The sequence below is a fragment of the Tyto alba genome, unplaced genomic scaffold (assembly GCF_018691265.1).
Source record: "Tyto alba isolate M040663 unplaced genomic scaffold, T.alba_DEE_v4.0 Super-Scaffold_8, whole genome shotgun sequence".
Taxonomy (NCBI): domain Eukaryota; kingdom Metazoa; phylum Chordata; class Aves; order Strigiformes; family Tytonidae; genus Tyto; species Tyto alba.
In genome coordinates, this window is record NW_024881329.1 from 18460401 (window position 1) to 18466657 (window position 6257).

The window sequence follows — 6257 nt, forward strand, 5'->3', positions numbered from 1 at the left end:
TATCCTGGAACACTGGTTTTCAACGACTGAACCAAATTTCATGTGATGGGGTGATATTTCATAAGGTTTTGTTGAGTGTTTTTTTTTTTTTTTTTTTTCCCTGATAGATTCCCTTTTTCCTGAACAGATGTAAATCCTCCTGTTTTTTCTGGTTTTATTCTGATAGCCGTGACGTCTGGGAAACTTTTCTTTTTATGGACTTACCTTTACATCAAGGCAGCAATGTATAAAAGAAATGGCATAAGACTAGGAGGTGGAAAATACCAAGTCTTATTCAAGTTTTACTGCATACTTGTGGTATAATCTTTGGAAAATCACTTGTGCCTACCTTTTGCGCACATGCACTCTCTCTGCAGTGGGGAGAATTTATTGATAGCTGCCTCCATAGAGGTGTTGGTAGTTCTGTTGCATTCTATAGCACGTGCAAGAAGAAAAGTGCTATATATGTTAAGTATTGCTTATCAAATAATTCCTACCTGTGGAAAGGTGAAATTAAGGAACAGCTACATGTTGTTTAACTGTTACGTACAAAACTGAAGGTTGTTTTCACTCACAGGGTCATTTCTACTTTGTATCACAACTGAACTTTCCGAACTTGTAGTCAGATATTTTTACTTCATTGTGAAATAATCTGAAACTCCATAGATACAGGTGGTAATATCACTTCTCCATGTTCTGTGTGAAGAGCACAAATGAGAAATGTTTTTACTGAGAAAAGTGATAGCTTGTGAAGACAATATTACATACCAGACATCTTGAAACGATGCTGGTGGCTAGAAGCAGCAGTTTTAGTCAAGGCCTAGAAACATTCCATACCAGTGTAACAATATAAACTGCAGTCCGGTGAGAAGTTGCTGTTCTGTGTCTTTTTTAGGAAGCTGTTACTGAGATAATAGTCCCAACTGTTTTTTAACTGGAAAAAAATAAAAAGACACCTTCTAATGTTGAACTGATATAGGAAAACAGTGAATTCTTTCTTAAAGATATTTTATTTTTTGTGCATCAGCTTTTTAAATGGTTGGTAGAACACAAGCTATTCAGCTTTTTCCATTGCACACCAAATGCTTTTTAAATAGCTATTTGTAGTTTGACAGTAAACTTGCAGCATACCAAATTAAAGACCGCTGAATAGATCAGAACATTCCACTTAAAGTTTGGGGGTTTGGTTTTGGTTTTTTTTTTTTTTTTCCAACTTAAATTTATAAAACATTGAGTAGTTAAGAGGCCTCTTCATTTAGATACAACTTTGTAAGCCTTTTCATGTATGAAAATGGTCTTTAGAGTAGCTGCTCTACTGTATGCTATAGAGGGAGATGTGTTATAATAACAACCGTAAAGCAAGTACATAAGATGTTTAATCTGGGAATTTGCACTGACTCTTTTAATCTCAATACATGCGCCTAATAAACAGTATACTGAAAAATTTGCTTGCGTCACAGTATGGCAAATAGATCCATTAACTGGTTTTCTGGCCTGTTCAGAGGAGCTTTTAAGTATCTTCATAACTTAGTTCTGGAGCGGAGTTATATCCAGATCACAAGCACTCCTAGATAGTTTTCTTTTGAAAAAGATAATCTTTTGAACAAAGACCATTATAAGAAGTGATCATATTGAGACAAAACTGGCAGGCAGTTCGGGGCTGATGCTGGGGCGAGCTGTGTTTGTTCCAGTTTGGTGCTGCTGTAGGGTAACTCAGGCCTGATGCCGGTGGTTGGGAAGCATGAGCAAACATAACAGTGCTACTTCTGAGCCTGTGTGTAGATGCGTTAGTTGCAGTCGGTGGTGGTTTTACTCATTTCTTTTGTGAAGCGGGCTTTGGGGAACATAACAGACTAGTTAAGGCTGCCTTCTTGCATATAAAGCTACTATGAGGAGATACAGATTTTTATTCTGTCAGGGGCTTCATTATCTAAGATTGCTAGGCTGTGATAACATATAGTGATAAATGTTAGAGAACAAACTTCTAGCTTCAGTGTCTTATTTCCTCTTGGCTGTAATGTATGAATTCTTGAGAACATAATTCATAAATCACTAGAGTTTCCAGTGTTTCTACCTAACGTTACTGTGTCTGGGAAACTTGGATCCTTCCTAGATGTCCTACAACTTAAACATTTTAACTTGAAAATCATAAGCTGTTGTCTTATACTTAAGGTCACTTTTGTCCTACATTTTACTTCTGTGTTCTCCCAGTACACAGGCTGTCTTTAAGAACAGTTCACCAATACAACTTCCGGATTTTTCTGTGAAGGGAGTTCTAGACTTCACCCCTATTTTCTTTCCATGATACTGTCTTTTGTGTATGGCAATCTCTAAAGCATTACATCATTCAGAGTAGTTGGAAAAGTATTGTTGACTTCTTGTTAATAGCCAGTTAATGTATTCTGCTGGGACTTTATAACTGTCAGAGAACTCTGTGACCTTAAAAATGTGTCTTCTCAGAATGTCCTGCTGATCTTATTTGTTAGACAGGCAGATTTTTGGATTGGATTACAGGTTACCTTCATACGTGTCTGGAGAATGGATTGAGCTTCTTTCTTTCCCCCAAATGGCATTTGGGTAACTACTTTGGAGAGAGAAAAGTTACTGAAAAGGCTTTAACTCTAGACAAATATTGAAAAGTTGATAAATGATACCGAATTCATACAGTTAAAAGCAAATGGGGCAAAACCCTTGTGGTCCAGCAGAATATGATACAAAACCAACTGGTCAGAAAAGCCTTGACCCTCATATTTGTTTTTTGAAGTTCTGGCATTGCCTAAGATGAGTAGTTTGACTTTTCTTACCTCTTCTTTGCAAGAACCATTCATTATAAATGCACATATGTGATACAAGTGTGTGACTGTGATACAAGTGTTGAGTAGACAAAATCATGCTGTATTCTTCAGTTTTCTCCCATCCCAAGTCTCCCGTGGATATAAAGGGACATGAGAACGCAGCTCATTAACAAGCCCCATTAATGAGGCTGCCCATCACATCTTGAAAAATAAAGATCATCCCTCTTGCTAATGTGAAACTGTTCTTGATTAACATGTATGCAAAGTATCGAAACAGACACTTGAAGATACAAATTTATAGCTGGAGTGGAGGTTTGTGACTCTGTGAAGTAGACTGTGTATTTTAGTCTTTAAAATCTATGCACCTGTTTTTGCGCTATTGCATCTGCATTGAATATGGATGGCACTAGAGTTTTTAAATGCTTAAGCTGGCACCAACAGAATTCTGCAAGTGGGGTGGGTAGGTGTTCTTCACCACTGATTGACCTAAAAAATCGGTGCCTCATCTGAAGAGCAAATAGGGAATGGTCCTGAACAATAAAACTTCCCTTTTGAACTTAGATTATTTCTGTAGTTAAATCCATGCTTAAATACATATAGTTCTGATTATTGTCTGGAACTGTACTGGAAACTCAAACTTTGCACAATTGTGTAGTTTCCTTCTAATTCTGGTTTTCTCTAAATGACAACATTTGTTAAAATTTCTTTGTTCAATCACAACATCAGCATCTGAACATTTGATTGGTGTCATACTAATCTTGCCTTGGTAGCAGAATTTAACAGGAGCTTTGACATGGACTTTGGGAAAATTCCCTTATTTAACATCAGATTAGCATACCTGATAGTCATAAAGAAGGCTAATAGCTTAAACTAGAGTATGTTTTTGTTTGGCCTATGTGGTTTTCCAGAGGGAGGGAGATGGGGGAAGTCCTTCCTGTTTAGTAAATGCTGCTTGCTTTTAAATTCAAATGTTTTTCATCCCAGTCAGTAAATTTTCTGAGAGGAAAGGTTCCATGTTTTTGAGAAGCACTGCACCTGGCTGCTTAGGGTTTGAGGCTGCATTCAAATCATCTAATGTCAAATGGAAAGAAAACATCTACGCTCTAGTAGATTGTTAAAGAAACTTAATGTCTCTTCCTCTGTGTGGAAGCAAGCCTCTGACCCTCACACTCCTACAAAAACAAAAGCAGCATCTTGGATTTCTGCTCGTATTCCTACAGGGTTTCAGAAACTGGATGTTGCTGAATTTTTGGTGCGGCATGGCAGAGGCCCTGATGGGAAACTAATTTTCTAAATGGTTTATCTAAGGGAAGAGGTGCTATTCTAATAACCATTTGCTTTTGTTTAATATAATGCAATTAAAATTATTTGTGGCTTTATAGATCTAGCCTTAATGGAGGAAGGTAAATCTGTTTTCCAAAATCCACATCCTAAAGCCAATTTGAGCAGTGCTTAAGAGAACCGTACTAGGAAAACTTCAGTGTATCTTAACATTTTGTTCTGAATTAAATTTATCCGTGTTCTTGCTGCAATTATTAATCCATCAATTTTAAAGACTAGATTCTGTTTCCACCACCCCCCGTAAAATAATCGGGTGGGTGTAACTAGCTCATTTCCAACTATGGTGGCCAGTTTCTCCTTTCTAAAATGTGCTCAGATACCCAGTAGTGGATTAAGAGTACACCTGAAATTTTGGTATCAAGATCAATTTTAGTAATTATCCATTATATCCATTAGACTTTAATTAAATTAAAATGTATTGCATTTTTTTGAAGCTATTAAATTTCAGAATAAATTTAGTAATCAATCTACCATATAAATTAAGTCTTCAGAGTTATGTTTTGGTTAATTGTCAGATTTAAATTTTCTGATGGCCTTAAACATACCTGTATAGATATGTCTTTGCAGTTCTTTAACTCAACGTTTAAAACAAATTGGTCCATGGCTTATGTAAACACTTGAAAAATAAATCTATTTAATTGTTTTATGTCCTTCCCTTTTAAGCAAGTATTTCTTTGAGGAGTTGTCTTGCTGCACTTCAGTTACATTGGTGGTTTTGTCTCAGTAACTGGGTTTACCTTGGTTCACCTCCTCAAAAAACACTGTTCTACAGCCTTTATGATTATTAATTCAGTAGTTTTATCATATTTTTGCTATATTTTAAAACTCAAGTATTTTATCCCATAATACATCCAGTGGTATTAAACACATTTTTCCTACAACATTACCTGGTTTTAAACACTTCTTTGTTCAAATGTTTAAGTTCAAAACTTTTTTTTTTTTTGGCATTATTAAAAGCTAAGAATAAATATGTGCAAATAGCTTGGCTCAACTTTGGTATCGAAAGGTCAATGTTACAGATTTTAGGTTTATTAGGAATAGTTTTGCTGTCAGTTTGAGAATTTAGTGAAAATTTTAGTTGAAAGCTTATTGGTTCTGAAAATTTACTAGAATTTAAACCAAGTCAGACTGATAAATTGATTTTCTGTAGCAGCTGCACAGATGTGCAGATTGGGGTTTTGTATAGAAAGCTTTCAAACGGCTGTGGTTGTTTTAAACAGTGGAGCTTAAATGTTGTAAGCTACCTAGTTTTATTGAGAAGCAAGGTTCCTGACATTTCTTTGGATTTCATGATTTAGTATCAGATAATAATGTATCCTAAAATTTTTTTTTCCTGTATATGTGCTCTGTTTGCATTCTGCATTGTCTCCGTGGGAATACTGTGTATTCAAATGTCCTTTTTTTTCTTCCCCTTTTAACTACCCAAGTACACCAAGTGACACAGGGTATTGCAAATGTAGAACTGCAGTGGGTAGAAATGGAGTATCTTTATAAAATCCTTTCAGGCATGGTGTTTACTCCAACAGGCCTGGGTTTTACAAGGAAGAACAGAAGATTTTAAAAACTAAAATCAATGTTGCCACTGCAAGTGAAGTTTGGTTTATTCCCATTCTACAGTCAGTTACACAAAAGTGATCAACACCAAATAAACGTGGAAGTTGTTAGCCCCTGTTATTGGACTGGTTTGTATCTCTGGGGTTTGAGAGCTGGCTGGTTACAGGAGTCTGGGTTGTTTCCAGGTGCTAAGTTATTTTGGTATATGTGATGTGTAATTGAGGGTACGTAATTCAAAAAGTAGCTTCCAAAACTCCTGTATTTTACCTGGATGGAAAATCCTTGTTATTTAAGAAATTACTTTCTGTTCGTTTGTTCTCACAGAAATACATTCTTTCTGAACCGACTCTTTGGTTCTAGCTCAGCTGGAGGCCAGTCAGGAGGCCTATGTATAACATGGCTCCTCTCTCCTTTTTCCTCAAGTGGGGTGCAGGTACCTGCTGACCATTGTCTTCTGAGGCCGAGGACATTGCTGCCTGCCACCTCCAGCCGCCTCTCTTTTAGAAACAACTTTAACAGCTGCTCTCTGAGATTCCTCCGGGAGCCCAGTCGAGGGAATAGCAACCGGGAAAGGTTTAACACGGCTCA